Raw genomic sequence first — 20,596 nt, 5'->3', positions numbered from 1 at the left:
ACTATATTAAATTTTTATTACAAAAATATTTGGTTTTCTTCATTCCTCTTGAAACAGAAGACAAAGTTCCAAGCATTCTCTTGCTTTGCGGTCACACATCAGTTCAAAAGAAGGAAAAGGAAGTGAATTTCCATTGCTATTTTTCTTTACTAAGATCACAGCCCAGTGCTTTTGTCTCACTTATTTTCCCAGTTCCATCATTGTGAGCAGTCCCCTGGACAAGGAAAACTTCATCCTGCTAACAAGGAGCTATGGCTGGAAGGAACTGCAGCTCCGTTGTCAATATTTATGCCTTTAGGATTTCAGTAAGCTTGATTCATTCCCTGCTTCTCTATCAAGAGTGTTGGGACAGCCTTGCAGTTCCTTGCTTCCTGTGATTTAGCATTTGTCTGTAATTTTTTTTTCTTCTTTGCCTACAGCAATTGGGTTTTCTATGTGTTCTCATGAACAAATGCCTGAATCATGCAGGTTTCCCAGCTCCAAAGCTTGGCTTATACTTCACCTGTGCTAATGCCATCTTTTTCATCCACCATTGCTGAAACTGGCTGCTTTTCTTACAAGGGAGAGCAAGCCAACTTCAGCATCTCCTGGATTTGGATGCTTTCCCCTATCTAGAATTAGATCTGTGTATGGCTTAGAGGCAGCAGTAACTCCTTCAACTGCTTGTAATAGACATAAATCAGGTGTCTGCCTTGATAGCTCTGGCTTGTTTTATAGCTTGTGACATGAATGCTTGTGAGGCGATTTGATGCAGGACCTAGGAGGGCTGCTTTCCAGCAGCTGCACTGAGGAAAGCCACGGCCGTGGAACAGTGAAGGACAGTTACTTATCAGACCTGAGTCACCAAAATCACTGTGTTTTCTCTCTGTGGCTTCTCTGCATGACAGAGGAGGACACAAGCCTTGCTGCTCTCCAGACAGACAGCTCTCAAGTTGTAGATATTCATTCAGCTGTGTGTTTCTTTTGCATGCTACCTAGATCTTCAGTCTTCTTGCTTCAGTGTCTGGCCAAGGTAAGCTCCCGGGGGGCAGGGAGGAAACCTGCTTTTTTCTTAATATTGGGACAAGACAGGGGGCAGGTAGAGCAGTAGCCTGGAACAGGCTGGTGGGGCCTGTGGCTCTCTTTAGGGAGAATTGCGCCTGTTCTTGATCGCAGTGATGCAGAGCTTGGGACAGTTTTGGCACCGTCTCTTCTCTGGGGTTCCAAGGTGAGAGCGGTGACTTGAAGAGTTGCTTTCTTCAGCCATTTCGTAGGGCCGCAGGCAGCTTTTACCTCTTTCCCCCCAAACAACAGGACACCATTTAGAAAGATTCCCCAAACTTAAGGCCGTTTCCAAAGCGGGGAAGGGACCTGGCTGGCCGCCTCCCGCCCTACCGAGAAGCGGGCAGGGGCTCGCAGCACCGCCGCTGGCCTTCAGGGGAAGCAGCCGGCGCGCTGCGTTGCTCGCCAGATCTGAACGCACAGCGGGCCCGGGCGGGGGCCGGTACGGGGGCCGGGGCCGGGGCCGGGACCGGGGCCCGGTGGGACCGGGCCGGGCCGGGCCGGGCCGGGCCGCGCCGCGCCGCCCGTCCCCATGGCAACCCGACGCTCGTCCGCCTCCACCGACTTTGGTTGGAAGCCCCGCCCCCTTGCTCTGCTGTCCAATCGTCGACAAGCACGGGTGGAAAGCTGAGCTCCTGTTGGGCAATACTTACGTTAATCAACGCCTCAAGGGCCCAGCGGGCTGGTGAGGCCTTCCGGGCGGGAAGGCGGGAAGGTGTTCACCCAGGCAGCACCGTCTCCACCCTTGGCGAGTGTTGATTGGCTAGCGGGCGTCTCGGGGCGGGGTTTTGTCTCTCCCTCCTCAGGATTGGACGGGAGTGCCGTCAATATGGGGCGGGGAGGGAGGAAGGGTTGGCGGTCTCGTTCGAACGGCAGGGTGTGTGGGCCGTTAGGTGAGGGGCCGGGGCCGGTGCTCCGGGCCGTCGCTTCCAGCCACCGGCCACCGCCACCCCTACCCCTGACGACGGCGACTTCGGCCGCGCTGGGGGCCCGGGACGGTCCTGTGGGCAGGCGGGGCCGCGCGCGTCTTGGAGAGGGTCTGTGGTGGCCGGGCCCCGCCGCTGAGGGGGCAGCGAGCGCGCTGTGCTCCCCTCATGCAGTCCAGGTAAGAGCTGATGGACGAGCTCCCCGCTCTGTCTAATGCTGTGCTCTTGCCTTCCTCCTCTTCTGGGGAGGCTGGAGGGAGGCAGAGTTCCTTTCCCGAGTTCTTGCTGCATGGACGAGTTCCACTCTATCCTAGTCTGGGCAGGCCGTGCTGTTCCTTCAGACTTCTCTGTTGCCATTCTGGGAAAGATGATAGCAGTTACACCATTGCAGAGTGCCTCGGCAAGGAAGAGAGACTGTGCACTGCCAGGGGCTTGGAAAAATCTAGCACTTGCCAAATAGCGCAACAGGTTAATGCTTGGGAGGATTCCACCTAGCCAAGAAGTTTCCTGAACTATTTGTAGGAAAGACTGGTTTGGCCACCAGGACCTCTGGCAGAGACAAAGGTCAGTGAGCCGCTATAGTTATCATTGCAGTGGTAACTGGTTTTAGCAGCTCGGTGCAAAACTGTCTCTAGGCAGGCTGTGCTGCAAAGGTAGTAGGAACCACAATCTGGTCTGTTTCCTTGCTGAAAAGTGGGATCAAATGTATCTATGTAGTTTCTAAGAAATGTATGCCAAACCTGTTATTAAAAGTCTTCAGGGATGGAGATTTAAACTGAAACACCAGGCTGTTAAAAGCTGAAGTGCTAAATGAGATGGGTTCCTGTTTATGTTGGTCCTATTTGACCTCCTTAATTCAAGACCTTAGTTTATTTTTACATCACTGAAGAAATATAGAAGTAGGGAGTTGCTTTTACTGAATCACGCTCTAGAAAAAGATGGCACTTATTACTCAAGAAACTACATGCACAATTCACTAACTTATAGCCACATTCCTTGTGCCCAGAAAGTGCTTCTAGCCCTACTGGTTGTGTTTAACTGAATTGAAATGAGAAGAAAGATGTGTATCTCTAGCATTGAGTAGATCAGGATGCTGTTGAACATGAACTGGTTTTGTTTCTAAATGGAAACTACAATGCAATTGTATTTTAGAAATGCTTGTGTTCAAGAACAAAAAGTTCATTCCATCCTGAAACTCTGCGTGCCAGGTCAGAACACAGCTCCTGGTCCCAGGCACAGGGGGAGTGACTTCATGGTCTGATTCTTTGCACCCTGGGGACATTAACAGCAGCTCTCCTATCCTGCCACAGTACTTATTGCACAGAATTTAGTGTAGGTCAACAAGAAATTCGTTGCTATTGCAAAATGCAATTTTTTTAGTTGATATACATCAGATAACCTAGTAAATCATCTTTTTGTTTTAAAAACCCCAAACATGTACTTGAATTGTATTTACTTTATGGACTACAACAGCCATGAAGGAGCAACTCTGAACTCTCTGGTATGTAATAGTGAGAAATCAATCCATATTAACTATGAAATTTGTGTAGCTTGCTTCAGAGAGCATTTATATTCCTGTTATATTGCCTTCCAGAAAATATTCCAGTCTTTATTTTACTTTTATAAGTTACATGGCTTAAAACTAGGTAAGAAATCCCAAAGTGAATGATTAGACAGGCTTGGTAAGTACACTGAGAGGAGCCTGAGCCCGCACAGTGGGCAGAGGCTCTGTTACTGGCACTAGCATGCTACTCCCTGCTACCCTTCTTATGTGGCTGTCCCTGGAGTGTCAGAACCCCTGTGTCACAGATCTGTAGTCCCAGGCAGTCCTCATCTTCAGATGTTACCTGAGATTTTGCAACTTGGCTCTTAAAATAACGTTCACCAGTGTGTGATGTGTTTGTTATTTGAACACACCATGCTTAGGTTGATGACTGGTGTGTGGGGGTCATGTCTCATTCTGACTAGATTTTGGTCTGAATTATCAACTGAACCATCTAGCAAAGTCATGTGGGTGACCTGGTCATTCTCTGGGGAGAGCTCTTTGTATCTGACTGTGTGTTTAATAATGAATGCAGGGCAGATATAAACATAGTTGGCTCTGTGGTATTCTGTCTGAGATAATGGCATCTTCTATAAATTGTTTTGATTGAGTTGAGTTTGTACGTTTAAAGATTGTGTAAAAGAAAAAAAAAATATTAACTCTAATTTTTAAATTCCAGATATGACTGCTGTGACCAAGAAGACTTGTAGCAGCTATCTCATAAATGGAAGTCATAGGGACAACGGCTGCTTTTGTGTTACGGAACTGCATAGGTAAGAGACAAGTAGAGCCTTAAACTTTTTTTAATTGTAATTGGTTTCACTCCAGGTTTTGATTTTAGAGCCTCAAATTTTTTCTGTCTCCTCTTTCTAGTCAGTTTGCCTTTCTTTGATTTACGTTTTTGCCTTATGTTTTAATCAGGAATTGTTTTTTCATTTGCTTATACTCATGGCTTAGATACACTTTCAAAAGTGGCTGAGAAGATCTTGATAGTATCCATAAGTATTTCAGAGTGAAATAAAGTTCTTTTCCTGCTGCCACTGTTCAGTTAACATTGATGTTATCCCATAAATCCCATAAATATTCTCCTACCCTTAACGTGAAAACATTTGAAGGTGGGTTGACAGAAATCATTCCCTTTCCTGTTCATATTTGTAACTAAAATAAGGCTATAAAGTGCTGCTGAATGCATCCAGAGAGTCCATGCTTGCCTTCCATTCAAGCAGAGCAAATGCAATCACCAGTGTTTTTACCCTTTTAGAAGGGTTGGAGCACTTGAAAAGAATTGGATGATTTGTAGACAGATTCTGTCCGAGGCCTCAGTGTTAGGAAAGGGCAGGTGGGTTTTCTCCCATTTCTGAAAATCAAAACAATTATGTGCAATTCAACCACCTTTGATTCCTCAGCCAATGATGATTTGGGGATAAGTGTGATCACTAGTGAGGAAAACAAAGACACAGATTTGACCTTGGTGATATAATCCCACTTTAGAAAGCCAGAATATTAATTGTATTTATAAGAGGTATTTGTTGGGGAAAATATGTGGGTTACAGTGAAAATAACTCTGGTGGAAGTGATGAGAAGTTCAGCTTAATTTTTGGGTCACTTCACTTGTGGGTATTAGGGTGAAGTAGAGCTGGGGAAAATGGAAGAAACTCTCTCTTATTAGAAGCATAAAAACTAGTGACTGTATCTTGGCCAGTGTTCCCGATTTTCCAGTAAGCTGTCTGCTGTACGGAGGTGTATAACCCTAATGGCTTGTTGTATGCCATTAAAAGGTATTGTACACTCATAAAAGAATGACATTTTGATCAATGCTGTTAAAAGAATTACTGTCTTGACACAGAAAAGCTTTCCTGCTGCAAGTTTAAAAATATGCCTTTAAAAGCTTTTTATTGAATACCTTTGCATCCCTCAGAAATGTGCTATTTTGGCACAGGGCTGCTCTGAAGTATTCCATGTTGTAACTTAAATGCAAGACCTTCTGTTTACCATCAGAAGGGAGTGAGGTGAGGCAGGTGTATTCACTTAACTACTGTCATGGGGATGAAAGAAAAAGCACCTTGAGCTACTTGTATGCAGTCTAAAAATAAGAACTCCTCATTTTTAGAGTCCAAAATCATTTGAAAGCTATTTGGTTTTGTTTTGCCATTGATTCCTCTCGTCCCTCCAGCTTTGTTTGAGTGTCCCTCCGGACTTTGAAGCTGTATATCGATGTTGGAGGGAGGCAGGTGGCAGATAGGAAAACCACAAACGTCTTCATTGTAGCTGGATCCTGGCTCAAGGGCAGGCTGGCTGTGTTGAGAGAAACTTGTTTTGGAGATGTCTAGTTGGTCCTGTTGTGGTAATACTTCTTGTAGTAGAAATCTCCCCTTAGTGTTACTAAAAGATCTTGTATCAGAGCTATTGTTTAATCACAGCTGCTGAAGTAGTGTTGTACCTGGCTTGATTGTGGCTAGAATTACAGCTAAACTGTTCAACATGGTTCAGCTGTGACTGTTGCTGACAGCTACTGTCAGGTGGGAACCTGAGGAATCCTGTTGGTGGGCCTGACTGCTGATGGAGGTCACATCTCTGGCCCCTGCTCAGAATTTGTAACAGTCTTCGTTAATGTCTGACCAGTTTAAACACAAGTGTTAAAGCCCTGGTTTGGGAATCACAAGGCAGGGGTGTAATTCCTCAGCTTTGTCATGCTCCTTTTGTGTGTTATGTACTAAATACAACTTTATATAAATATGGCGGGATTAGCTCAAAGAGCATGGTGGGATGGTTTTTGATATAAAGAGATCCTAGGCAAATTTTTCTGAGGGTTTTTTCTTCCTCTCCTTTCTATATATTTATGATCAAAACAAAGATGACAATGTTCTGGATGTATTTGGTATGCTTCATGTCCTGTCCTGGGATTGTCAGCAGCTGGGTGGGATCTAAGAGTGCTTGCTAAGTAGGTTTTGTAACAGGTGAGTAAGATCATAGCGTTATGTGGTATTTCTATACATCAGATGAAAAAAGCTGTGAAACTTGGTAGTGGAATTTCATTGCTGAAGAAAGTGAAATGTTGTACCATATGTAAGTAGCTCCTCTTAAGTACAGCTTTTCAAGATATGAGATTTCTTTCAGGAAAAGGAAATATTAATATTCTGCATTATCTGCAAAGGCAAGGTACAAAAGGAAGAAGCAGGAGAGCTCGAATGTATGTTTTTGGCATATGAGAATGTTACTTGGAGAACTATGATTAGAGTTAAGATGTGTACCATCATACCTGCTTTCTAATTGTCTTTCAGATGCTTGAGTTTTGTCCAATTTAACCTTCAAGGAAGGCATGAGAAGCCCAAATACTTCCTTACCTCTGTTTCAATTAAACTTTTGGTAGTTTTCTAGGGGAGAGTTTTGTTGTGTTTTGGTTTTTTTTTTTTTTTAAATATGTGAGTTTATATTGAAGTTCAACTGTGAAATTGCTTGACATCAGCTTTAGCAAGTTAAAGTATTCTTCCCCACTCTGAGTTTTGTTATAATGGCATGGGAATAAGGTTAATACCAGCAAGAGCAAAGGCTGACACATGGCAGAGAGTTTGGACATGGTATGTGCTTGGTAACTTGAGAAACTTACTCTGAGGTGCTAACAGTAACTTGAAATGTATGAAAGGACACAAGGGTTTGTCTTTTGTTTATTGTATGCTGCAACATATAGTTTCCCACCAATGGTTCCAGCTTATTTTCCCATCTTGGGCCAAGACTGAAGCAATTGGCAGTTTAGTAGCCTTTCTGTTTAAAAAGGAAAATATGCTGCATATGCTACTGGCAGTAGCTTCTTAGGTGATTACTTATTTCTGAAGTCCTGCCACCTTCTTCAGGAGAAGCTATGCATTCATGCCTTTAGCTCAGTCATTCCATATTCTTTCCCTTTATGGTTTAGGTCAGTCCCCAACTCACACAAAATAGCATATTCTTTAACTATGTGTTTCCTGTTCGTTTTGTTTTGATTTTTCTCCTGAGGTTTCAATTTGCATCCAGATGCTATGGGGAAAAGTAGAAGAAATGGGAACCTCACAGAGTAAGCATTCCCCATATACTTGCTTGTCTTCAGATAAAGAGGGAAAGAGGGCAGAGAGCCCATCAGACTCATGCTTTTGATTACTGCCTACACCAGCTTCCCAGGTCCTTCTTGCCTTCTCTACAGCATGTGGCCCTTTCTGCCACCAGCTGTTGTCTGCTGTTTTCCAACTAAGCCTCACTTGTGTAATTTTAGCTTTGGAGGAAATTTGAAAGCAAAATTATCTCCATAGTCCTATTTACCCACAGTATTTCACTGAAGCTCCCTACAAATGTTTTTCTACAGTGACCTTTTAGAATACCTGCTTTCAGGATAGGCTTCCAACCTGTAAGTGTGGCTTAGGCATGTTTTCTTACATTTAGCTATATTAAAAACTATGATCTTTGCTTGACTCTTCTTTACCAGGCAAACTAAATGGCTTTCTGTCACTGATCCTTGTTTTTTATCACTCTAATCTGTAAATTTGTTCAGTAATCATCTTGTGCTTTTTTTCAGAGTATAGACAAAACTGCTGAATAACATAGGGTCAAGCTCTTGAAGGTGGGATAAAAGAAACCATTCTCTTTTGTGTTGATATTTAATTGATATAAGCTGAAAACATTTATTTAGTGTTTGGCGTCATCTGCAATTACATTTTGAGGCCTATCAGTCTCTAGCCCACTTGATGTGTCGTGTTGATTTTGAGTTTCTTAATCAAATGTCATTTTGCATCAAGTCAACTGCCTGACAAAAATCTGCTATATCTGTTATTAATTAGCAATAAAGTTATAATTAAAAATCAAGCTAGTCCAAGAATATATTTCCTGAAATTTCATGTCATTAATATTGTATTACACTCTCCATTTCTTTCTGGCAAGAGTCTTGTATTGGCCATTCTGTTACTTTGAGATCAGTGTCAGACAGACAAGATTATAGTTACTCAAGTCACCAGATTAAAAAAAAAAAAACAAAAACAAACCAAAACATATATATACTGTTACTGTTTCTCTCTGTTCTCTCAAATACCCCATGTTTTCCAAAGGCTACTAAAAATGAGCATTAATGGTCTAAACAGCTCTTCAGACAAGCTCTTTTCTTCTAATCACCATAGAAATTGAAACCTAGATCTTAACTCTTTCCCATTTGACCTAGTTCAAGCTACTCACTTAATTTATAAATGTCCTAGCAGAGTCACATGACTTCCTGTGGGACTTCAGCTCGCATTAATCCTTTATCAGTATGATGTTTCCTAGAGGTCCTCTGCTTAATAGGCCAGATCGACAGCGTTAAATGGTTGATTTTGACCTTGAAGACCTTGTCGCTGTTTTTGGCATCTGTGGCTAGATGAAGGTGGGATAGAAGCTGAGAGTCTGAATCTCTTTGGTTTATTATTTTAGGTGACCTACATTGCTTTGGTTTATAATTGATCAATATTTTGATGCTAATCTTTGCAGCTGTGAAATATAGAAATTCAACAAACTTTTACAGCTAAAACCAAATCTATAGAAATTGATCATGCAAGTAAAGTATTATAATCAATCCATCTAGCATAGAGGCTAATTGTTTGATGTCAATATCTAGATCATATAGTTCTTAGATGTCTGATTGAATTGCTTTAAGAGAACTGGTGGTAGTAGATCTTTGGGCAATAGAGGAAGGTAATCCACTTTCTTGTATAATGACTTTCAAAATCAAACTTCTGTGTTGTCTTGTTGACTTCCTGTTGGCATGTATATAAAACATGTAATTTTGCTTACTTTATATGCATAAGACGAGTATGAGGAGAATAAACTGAGAACAATACCTGAAGGCTGTGTATTATAGTAAGAGGAATAAAGGGTGTCATAGGGTAAAATGGTGTCTCTTCATTTATATATTTATATAAATATATACATTTATGAAAAAAATTGATAACTTGACTGGAAAATAAGATGGGTGATTGATACCTGTTGAATGTCTCTTGGGAATAAACAGATCAATAAAATCAGTAAGATGAGACTACGAAGGTATGTGTTTTATTACTTGCTGAAGTCATGAGAAACACCTTTATACTTGTGAAAAGGGCATATTCTGAAATCTGGAAAGCTCTTGCAGAGTTGTTCTTATATTGTAATAAAGTTTTTGAGAAGGAGTAAATCAACTAGTAGCTCAAACTAAGGTTTGCTTTTAAGTCTAGAACTCTGACTGCAGTATATTTTCTTGTTATGGGCCTTGCCTGAAGAATAGTATGCATGGGGATGCTTTAGTGAATCACATATTGAAAAAAGATCTAGTTCGTTATGCTTTTGTTGTATTTTTAGAAATGCAGTTCGTAGGATGTTTTCTTTGTAGCTCTAGTGTTTGGGCTATAGGGATTTCAAATGTTTCAGAGGAAAAAAAATAGCTTCAAATTCAGTTCAGAGTCTGGTATTTGTTTTATTAGTGGAAATTTTTGTCTCCTGTGTTTTCCCCATTCTAGATAACCTTTTCTTGTCATCTAAGAAATTAATTTCTTTGTTGGAGTCATTGCAAGTAAACTTGATAGCAGGAGTGCTGTTATTGAGGCAGCTTACACAGTGATTTCTTAAGTACAGCCTCTTCATATAATGTGAAGCAGAAGTCGATTTATTGACCACTACTGGGATTTCAGGAATCTGTTGAACTACCTGGTTTTTATCCTTCTCTCATAAAATTCACTATTGAATGTCTTTTTTCTGGTACCCTCTTGGAAAGGATTCTCTTTGATATGCAGTCATACAATAAGAGCAATCATTCTGTTTGCTGCTTGTTTCTGTACTGTAGAGTTTGGCTTTTTAATAAAGTGTACATAGGGTCATTTAATGTAGCTTACGTGACATCAGACACTTAAAGGTTTTTCCTAAAATACTTGCCCATGCAAGAAGGACATTGATGCTTATCTAGGCTGTGAAAATACTGGCTGTGTGGCTATGCTGTGAGTCCTTTTCATAGAACATATTTCAGTTAGAGCAAAACATAGAAAAGCCAACTCTACTGTGAGCACAATATTGCATATGTTGCAGTACATCTCCTTGGTAAAATATAATCTGCCACTTTTCTGAAATACTAAGAAAATATTTAAGTATATATTTTGATTAGTTTGTGCTATTTGCAGTATATACATTGTGCTTTTTTTACAACTTTCTACAATCATTCTTCTCTAAAGTAAGGTGTACGTTAGGAATGAAAACTACTTGGTCTCTCTCTGGATCTGTAAAAACAGTTTTAAAAATAGAATGCAAGTGAACTGTACAAAGTGGATTATTGATTCTCAGGGATGAAGAGAGAATGCTTTCTTTTAAGTACTTTTCATTGCTTTAGATTTTATACTAATATCTGGAGGCTTGGGTGGTGGTGGTGTGTGTTTGATTAACAGACACTAATGGAGAAATCATCTCTCTAGTTCGTCTGCTGGATTTCTGACAACTCTTCCTAGCCACTATTGCATACAGGATACCGGAGCTGATGTACGTGGGGATGGCAACTGGAATATTTATAGGTTATGGTATACGGTAGTAAAGGCCTCAACATGAGGCACATTTGTCTTCTGAGTGAGATGTGTAACTTGCTATGTGATGTCTGACCACAGCATAATACTGCCTGGAACTGAGGAGTCTGTTATTAAAATGTCCAGAGTGCTACTATAGGCATTAAAAGTGAAGAGGCAAGTTAACACAGAAGAGAACAATTATTAGAACGGGTTAGATTATTACAACCCACTCAAGGGGAAGGCAATATATTTGAATTCTGATGCTACACCCACAACTGTAACATCTGCCTGCCAAATGCTTAGGTGGGCCAAGCCCATCCAGTTATGTATTATGGTTAAAAGACTTTATTTTTGTCATTATTTATGCAGAAATTTAATTCATGAAAGGAACAAAATTAGTATTTTCCAGACTCCCTCCTTACATTTGCCTTAATCCTGTATTTATTTGGGGGCAACATCTTAGTATTTCTGATTAACTTGACTGGTGGATTTTGAGAGATTCTTAGCCGATTTGACTAGTCCCAGAGTTTTGGGTTTTTTTCTTGCTGTCAATTGCAGGTTAGCAAGACTCAAAGGGGTGCAGAAAACTTGCTATTCAGAAATAGGCTTCTGCCAGGTTGTATGGTATGATTATCATCCACATAGCCAGCTTATTTTTATGTCCAAAATATTTTTTTCCATTTATAATCTAGACAGAAGCTCTGATCTCTGAAGGTGAAAATCTGGGACGTCAATCTGCCTTCGCAACTCAGCTTTGTGTTAAGTATTGAACTTCCGCCTGCATGCTTAGCTGTTCCAGTCAGAGCCCCAAACTCTGTGTTTTTCACTAATGCTTTGTCAGAGAGCTGTCCTCTTCAGAGAGATTGAAATGAGTAATAGTCTTTCGACACTATTGGCAAGTGGCTTTCACGGTCCATGGCGGATCTAATGAACTACAGCTGCTTGGTTGGAAAATCCTGCTTTTGATTGTCTGAAAGGACTTCTGAAGTCTCTACTTGGATTCACTGACTTTCTTAGCGTTTTTTTTTTTTCCTCTGAGAAGTAAATGGAGAAAGCACTCTTGGAAATTCCTTCATAATTTACATTCACAAATGTCTAGTTTAGAACATGGTGCTTTTGCACAGGAAAAAATTGTAAAGTTGACACACATTACTGACATGCTTGAAAATGAAAATACAGTGAAACGTGCCGATCTGCTGAGGAAAGTAGGTGTATAAATCAACTGCCATGCTCTCACGAACAGATATTTAATACTTCCTTTTCATCAGGTACAATACTACTTTTTTGGTAGTTGGTACATGTACAAACAGAAGAGGTGGTAATGTCCAACAGGAATGCAGTGCATGTGGCTGCATCTTCAAGAGCTTGGGATCTGTAACTGGGCCAGATTTTCAGAGAAGCTTGGCAATCAACATGCATCCAGTATGCTGAGTTAGTTTGAAAATTTGGCTATTCTTTAAGTGTTTAATGAGAACTGGGTATGTTTTTTGTGGGGAGTGTTTTGGTTGGTGGGTGGTTTGTTGTTGGTTTTGGGGTTTTTTTTGAGAAATTGGTCAAGAATGTGAATATATTTTCCTTGATATAAATATCTTTCCTGTTCTGTGTGAAAGATGGGTCAGGAAACAATTTTACATACCTATCCATAAAAGTTTGAGGTGAATAGGTATTCCCCCCCCGCCTTTGCATCTTCACCTATATCATCATTTATTCTGCTGGCCAGCTGAAAAGCTTTTCTTCCAAATTTGGGGAGATGTATTGTAACTTGCCTGTGACTTCTAGTACAGTTTGAGTTATACATATTGCACTCCAGCTTTATTTTCAGACTAGATAATCATAACTTCATTTAACTGGAAGTAGACTGGTGTGGAGTTTTGCAAACGCTAGTAGCTGCTGATCCTTATAGTAAAGAACAGTGTTACTATACTTTTTTTTCCTACTCTTTACTTATTTTTCAGTTTCTTATCCACTTTCCATTTTGTTCCTTTTTACACAACTCTTCTTATTCACTTTGACTTATCTCCCACCTTAGGGATATTGGCTAGCCTAAACTGTTGTCATTTTACTTTGGAACTGAAGTGAAGTTTTGAGAAAGCAGGATCAAACACTAGCAACATTCTTCTCCAACCAGTGAGTGACAATGTTATGAAATGACATGGGTGGTGGTGTTTTTTTAAGAGAGGCATATTACTAAGACTTCTAGGTACTTGGAGATGAAATTTGGATGTGAAATACTGACAAAATGAACTCATTAGAAGTCATGAGTCTCACTTCTAGTGCAGAAAACACTTGTATCTTACTCCCTTGATATTCCTGTTTGCAGTGTCTTTGACACATGCGTTATTAAACAAATAATATGACACAGCACCTCTGTTTGGGTAATGTAATGAAACCATAGTAAATGGCTCAGTGTTTGTGGCTTTCCTGTTGAGCAAGGAAAAACTGCAGGATGACAGCATTTGCAGTTTCGAAAGAAATTCTCATCCAGCTGATGGCTACTGGAAGGTGCCAGGCGCAGAACAAGTCTGCATTAATTTTTATACTACTTCTAAGACCTAAATGTAAAAGTTAGGTTCCTGACTTGGAAATATAAGTGCCCAAGGCTGTCATCTGTGAGGAAGTCATTCTCATGAAGAATGCTGATGCTGCCATAACTGTATTTGGGAACTATTAGCATGTGCAGTCTGAACACACACATCTATGTGAGTCAAAGGTGTATTTTTTTTTTTTGGTCTGCAGTGTCATACATAATTTGTTATTGGGGGTTACTTTTTTGTTGTCTACCTGCTCCCATTTTCCATGTAGTAGCAGGGGTGTGAGCAGCAGGTCTGTCATATGATCGTAGAATAATTTTGGTGGAAATGTCCTTTTGGAGGACACCTGGTGCAACCCCCTGCTCAAAGCAGTGCTACTGATGTTATGTTAGGCAGCTCAGGACCTTCTCCCCCTTGGTTTTGAAATAACTCCAGAGCTGAAGATTGTACAACCTCCCCAGGCAACCTGTTCCACTCTCTGACCACACTCACTGAAGAGTTGTTTTTTTTTTTTCTTGTCTGTAGCTGAAAGTTCCTTGGCTGTAACTTTCTTCTGTTTCCTCTTGTCCTTTTGCTGAGCAGCTCTAAGAGGAGTCTGTCTTGCAGTTCTCTCTAACTGCCCATTAGGTAGTTGCAGACAGCAATTAGGTTACCCCTTAGCCTCATCTCTTTCAAGCTGAACAGACCCAGTTCTCTCAGCCTCTCCTTACACATTGCCTTCCTTTGCAGCAGTGAGCACAGGCGGGAGGAGGGTGTTGGAAGCATTGCTGCCTGTGCTGCTGAGGAAGTGCTGGTAGAAATAACCTGACATCTGCAAAGCTCTATCTTTTAGCTCATAGGCAGGAGTGCAGGAAGGGAGTTGCTGATGTAGTAGAGCAGTCTTCTGTTCCCTTCAGGTGTTCTCCATCGCTGGACAGGGCACCCACTGTGCCCCTGTTGCAGCAATCCTGTACCTTGAAAGGGCCTGGGCTGATGAATAGCTGGAAGATTCCTGCTAGAAGCATTAGGTGCTACCTGGCAGACAGTGTGTTTCTTGCTTACCTGGAAGTAGAAACACAGAATTTTGTGGTTTCATTGTTAAAAATAGAACTGGAACTTGCTGGGGAAAAGAAATTTTCAGTGGAAAGGGGTATTAATTCACAGCATTAAAGCTTGGATCAGTGCAAGCCCCAGCATTGAAGTGACAGGGTTGATGTGGATGTGATTGGCTTCTGCTATGCATTTGTGATAGGGTTGTTTGTGCTATGCGTTTACTATTTTCTGGGTAAAATTTTTAATGTATATAAGTCTCAGGTATATTGTCTCATCTTTCCTGTTTCCCATCTGAGGATATACATTTGTTTCTTTTCTTCCCTCCCCTTTCTTTTCAATCATCTTTTGTCTGCCAAGCAGTTATCCAAAGAGGAAACTGAGCCCAAAAGGGTGAGTGAGCGAGAGACTACGCCGTGCATCTTTGTGGTTCAGATACCACAATGCAGCTTCTCCACTCTGTCTTTAATTAAACTTGGGTTTTTCTGTTGTTGTAGCTGGAAGCAGTGTGCTGACACAACTCACTCTTGTATAGAACAGATTAAAATGTCAATGTTTTAATGTTCTCATCTGTGGGAAAAAGAAAATACTTGGGTGTTTTATTTATAACTTAAAAAGAGACTGTACTATGGAAAAGGTTTACTTGTGCAAGATGCAAAATCACAATTAAAGATACAGAGTTCCATTTAATATTAAGAGTCTGTAAAGGACTTAAAAGATTGAAAGAATGAAATGTCTTCAGGAAATAGGCTATACTAGGGCATGGCAGTTTAAAACAACTATAAATTTACTGTATTTTTAATTATTCACTCTGTTCTATTTTCTTTGCGTTTGTAGCAAGGTGTACATGCCTGCATCTCTGATGAGCTAATGTACAAAACAGGTGAATGTGTTTGCGAAGGAAAAGAATGAAGGTACCTGGAAAGAATGATCAAAAGTCAGTGTTGTCCTCAATGCTATATGACCCGTTTCTGGAGACAGAAGCTATATTTCCTAGAGAAGAAATGGTCACATAAGAATAAAATTACAATTCTGTTTGTCTTCTGCAGATTTGCTCCCTTGGCAGTTTGAGAAGTGACAATGAAACTGGTTTGGAGGTGTAGATTATAACTCCACTGTGCAAGAGATAACTAAGCTGGTTCTGGGGTAGCAGTTATACAATATCATGCTGTGCAGAAATATGAGCTCAAGCCCTTGGAACAGTACAGTTCAGTTAGCTCTGAACGGGCCGTTAGCCTGTGTATCAGGAGCCTTGATCACTCTCCACCACAATGAATCTGTGGATTAACAGGGGCTTGGTTTTCAGGTTTACTAGTCAAGCCCACTTTGATGTTTCAAAATACTATCTCTGATGGAGAGAGCAAAACTCAAATACAGAAGACACTAGGGTTTGTTACCTATCTCAGTGATCTGTTCATCCTTTTTAACTACGGAAGTGATGGATTTATTTTAGGGTAACCAGGTAAATGTAGAAGGTTGTCTGCTGGACTGGGGTTAAGCTGAGAGCTGTAATTGCCTACTTTGGAAAAATGCTGCTTTTCTTCAGAAAGTGCCTCCCATTCCTTATTTAGAGACTTGCTTAATTTGGGCTGTCCTCTGGGTTAGCATCTGTGGAATCTGTATTTCTCTGGCAGTTGTGTCTCCCTTGCATGTAAATTACAGATGCTCACCAATGCCCTTTTGGGTTGTTTCTTTCCGAAGGGGGGGGAGAAACAATCTGTTTTAAATAAGGGAAATAAAAAGAGGTCCCACTGAACACTTTTATGCTATAAGAGGAGTGCTGCGTGTCGTTTCCCTTTACTTACTTTCTCTCTCTCATTTACTTATTTTAACCCATCTCCTACAGCCTTGCTGCTGTGGGATCAATTTGTTGGCAAGGGTTATTCAAACATTAGCAGAATGTATGTTCTTACTGTTCTTGTTGGACTTGGGTGTTGAAGCCAACAATAACAATTCTCGTGTGGGAACTGATGCTGGGTATTTGAGTCAAGCTGTTCTTGGTGGTCTGTACTTTACTGCAGTGAAAAAATGTGAGGGGGTTTCTTTTCCCATAGTGTTCACTTGTGTTCCCGTTGTTCATTGTTTAGACAATCACTGTGCCTGTGGACAGTTGAAATAAATACTTTGAATAAATTCTGTGGTTTTCTTCACTTTCAGCTCTTGCTTTTTGTGTGCTTTTTGTAGCTTTGGGGTTTTTTTCCCTCTCTGGCTTGATTTCTCCATACTCCAATTGTCATAGGTATGTGTTTTGGGTTTGTTCCTCACCCCCCACCCCCGAGGTAAAACCTGCCTGTAGGGACATTTTCTAGGACAAATAAGCTTAAGAGCGAACACACAGTGCCTCTGGAATGCCCCGGGAGCTGGGGGTACATGGTGTTTCAGGCTGAGCTGTGTTGAGGCCAGTAACATCAAGAAGATGCTGCAATCTCAGCCTGGTGCTCCCCTCACTGAAATCAGACTATGCATTTCCAGGAAAATGTTGGGATATTGAAGCATTTAGTGCTGTGCTTTGTAATACCCATCCAAGTATTCAGTAACCACCACAAATTCCTTGCTGGTTGTGCTTTGTTGCTTAAGTGAAAGTCCAGAATGCAGGGATACTTGTGGGAGCTGAATGGTTTGAAGCTTTCTGTAATTTTTCCTGTTACCCTCAGGGCACTCTCTGAAAAAATTACCTCTTTGTAGAGTCTTTGGGATATGATGCAGTCTCAGATCAGACATTTCTCTATTAAATAAAAAGTATGATAAGCCTAAAAGCATTGAATTTGGTATTTTGAATCTCTAGAGGCCAATCCCAGTGTGTATCTATTTGGGCTAATTTACTGAACTATTTAGTTTCTTCTCCTGCGTAACAACCATTCCACCCCCAGCATTATTGAAGTTAGTTTTGCCTCTGTGGCTGCCAGGAATAACTTTACTTTGCATGGATAATTAAGTGGATTGAGTAACAGAGAAAAAACAAAAAAAAATTTTATTTCCACACAGTGGTAATAATAAATCTGTTACTACTTTTGGCTCTCCATGTTATTACCATAGTTGGGTATGTCTTAATGAGGAAGTGGCTTCCTTTTACTAAGTTCAAATACCAGCAAGGAGCCTGCCTCTTGAACATGGGGTGTGTGAAAGTAGAAGGGCAGAGGGTGGTGGGTTTTGGGGTTTTTTTGGTGTTGGTTTTTTTTTTTAACTAGGCAGTCATTCCTGCACACAAATAATTTTTTTTTTAATGCAAGATGTAAATTTCCGGTCTTTGCAACAAGGTAAAACTTGGGGTTTCTGATCATGCCAGAATCAAAGCCTTTTGAGATGGAAAGCTTTCAAACCAAAATTTTTTTTTTTTAACCAAAATATTGAATAATAGGCTTAATATTTGGCTGCTCAGGAATACTGAAATTGACCCTTTCCTGTGCGGATATTTGGAGCACCCAACTCTCTTGTTTTCCAAAATGCACAAAATGACTGTATGGGGGTGGGATCTGCTGAGCTTACCACAGGAATTGTCTCTTGAGGGAAGGAAAAACCTGAGGCTCAGATAACGAAGTTACAAGTAGCTCATGAGTACAATAACTCTTCCTTCTCATGACAGCTTATCTGATACTCTCTTGACCTTTTTCAGAATTCTCCTCTTCCTTTTCCCATTTATTATCATTACCTATGTTTTGTCTCATGTTCTGGAGCCTTGTTTTCCATTAGCCCAAGAAGGGATGAACTTGCTTTCTTTATAGACTGTTCACGCTGCTAACAACTGCTGAGAGCATTTTTTGTTCGGTTTTAGTTGGGAGGTGCGGGGGAGGCAGTTGAACCTTTCTCAATAACCAGAGGAAGGCATTTTGTCATCTCCTGGTGGCTTGAAGTTAAATGTTTGGACTATATGCAGCTCATTTATGGTGAGGTTGGTCCAGCTTATCAGCTTGTACCTGACTTGGAGTGCCAGAAGATGATCTTTTGGGCAGAGCATGGCAGCATGGCTTAGTAGACTGTAAATCTGGGACTCCCGTGTGATCCCGGGTGCTTGCAGTCCCAGTGCCTTTTCTGTAAACTAGGACTGAGCGTTTTGCCAAATATCTGACATCTTGAATTAATGTATTTGCTAACTTTTGTGTGCGTTGCTGCTGTTGTTTTGTGAAAATGTACCAAACAGCAATTTTTCCTAGTTGCCCTTCAGCTGATTCCTGTCATCATCATTGTAGCAGTGAGTCTTGAAGATCCTTGAAAAGGGAAAGTGACATAATCTAAAGATCAGTTAGAGGAAGCTTTGGCATAAAGGGTAGAACAATGGAAAGCTAAAAGTATCTGGGGAAGAAATGGGTGAACTTCTCTGGTGGTACTGAAAATAAGGGGAGTTGTTTATCTTTGCTTATGCCTATTAACACTTCCTTCTGCTAGTCTAGCCTATGTCCTGCTACTTAATTCCCTCTGTGCCTAATCTCTCTCTCCTGTTTCTTTTCCATCATCCTCTCACCATGTAAACCTCCTTACTCTAACCACTGGCCTGTCTGTTCCTGCAAAAAATAAAATGCAAAAATTGTCAGCTGTATTTAGTACTGTTAAATGGGTGGAGTTTTTAAAGGGGAGGAGGAATATGTAACCATAGAATTATGAGTTGCAAAAGTTTGAAGGTTGTAAAACCAATCACTGAATTTAGAAAAGACAAAAAGAAACTGTTCAAGAAAAGCATTTAAACAATTCCTGGTGAAGAGTGCCAAAAACAATTTCACTTTATTGAATCATTCAAGTGTTGGCAGGAAAAAAAAAGTCAGAAAAATAAGAACTTATAGAAATCAATGCCCATGCTTTGTTTTTGAAAAAAGAATTTGACTTTGTTTTGAAGCATTTCTGTATAAACAGTTATTTAACAACCGAAGTTTGCTTCATTTGTCAAATGTAGGTTTGGGTTTTTTTCATTTTTCTTTTTTTGGTGTCCTGAGTTGAAATTTAAAACTAATTTGCAGTTTTACTCAAACAATGGATAATTTCTTAGCACGATATTGGTAAAGTCTTAATTCATTCCTTTGTGTACATTGTGGTATGGCTTCAGCTAGCTTTTTTTTACAAGGGGTTTGTGATGGAGCAGAGATGAAACATGTTTTCTAGCCTGATGCTTTATGTATTAGAAAAACCTTTCATCTTAGTGCTATAAGCTGAATTAGGTAGAAGTCTTGCACAACAATGCTGTGCATATGACAAAAGAAAATGAATTGGGGTAGGATAGGGAACCTTGAAGTGTTTCTGAACTTTTAATGTTTGATTTTGCAACCTTATTGACCTCTTAATATGGGCAGCTGCTCATTTTTGGGGAGAAAATCGGAAATTTAAGGTTTTGCCATGCTCCCCCCACTCCAGCTGTGTTTAGCCCATTAAGGGTCATGAATTGAATTTTAACCCAGGCCTTTTCTGACTGAGCTTGTAGGTACAACTAAATGTAAAAATGTACAGTTCATCTTCTTTGCTGAGCAGCCACAGTGAGATAAAGATGATGAAGTGAAAGTAAAAGACTCTTCTATTTAAATGGCTATTGCTATAAAACTGGAGAACGTCTGGAATTGAGACTCATTTGTTTTCTCTGCAGTGAACATAGTGTGGTCTAGCAACTGCAAGATAGGATGGTGAAGTCCATGGATCTGATATAAGAGTCTACAGATGTGTATAGCTAAGTCTTCTGCTTGCTGCACTTTTATCTGGCTTCTGATAGAGGTTATAGCTAATTTTGCCTAAATAGCACTTGCTGAAGTGCTTGTGAAACATGTGAAGGATATTTGAGGTGTGCCAGTGTAAGACATAAAGGTTATTTGAGATCCACCAAACAATGAGTATCAGTCAGTAGGAAGTTCACTGTTTTCTCCCCCAGCTGGAACATGATGCCAGAAGCACCTAAAATTGACAAAGGTGGTGGTGATAATGGAAAAGTTATAAGTGTAAATTTCTTGGTACCAACTCTGTTATCTATGCTATTGGTATGTCTAAAACCTATGCATGCTTTCCATAGGAAAGGAAGATAAGAAAAATATTAAA

The 20,596-nt window shown here is 40.6% G+C and overlaps 1 long non-coding RNA gene across 1 annotated transcript; it reads left to right on the top strand.

Moving 5' to 3' along the window:
* The first annotated feature begins 2,046 nt into the window (after positions 1–2,046).
* Positions 2,047–20,233, top strand: LOC128146601 (uncharacterized). The gene is made up of 3 exons (XR_008236788.1): positions 2,047–2,146; positions 4,190–4,283; positions 20,154–20,233. It is a non-coding gene; the product is annotated as an uncharacterized LOC128146601 (long non-coding RNA).
* The last annotated feature ends 363 nt before the right edge of the window (positions 20,234–20,596 follow it).

This window comes from Harpia harpyja, chromosome 9 (assembly GCF_026419915.1).
Source record: "Harpia harpyja isolate bHarHar1 chromosome 9, bHarHar1 primary haplotype, whole genome shotgun sequence".
Classification (NCBI taxonomy): Eukaryota; Metazoa; Chordata; class Aves; order Accipitriformes; family Accipitridae; genus Harpia; species Harpia harpyja.
Note: the sequence above shows the minus strand (reverse complement) of the source record. Positions and strands in the feature narration are given on the sequence as shown.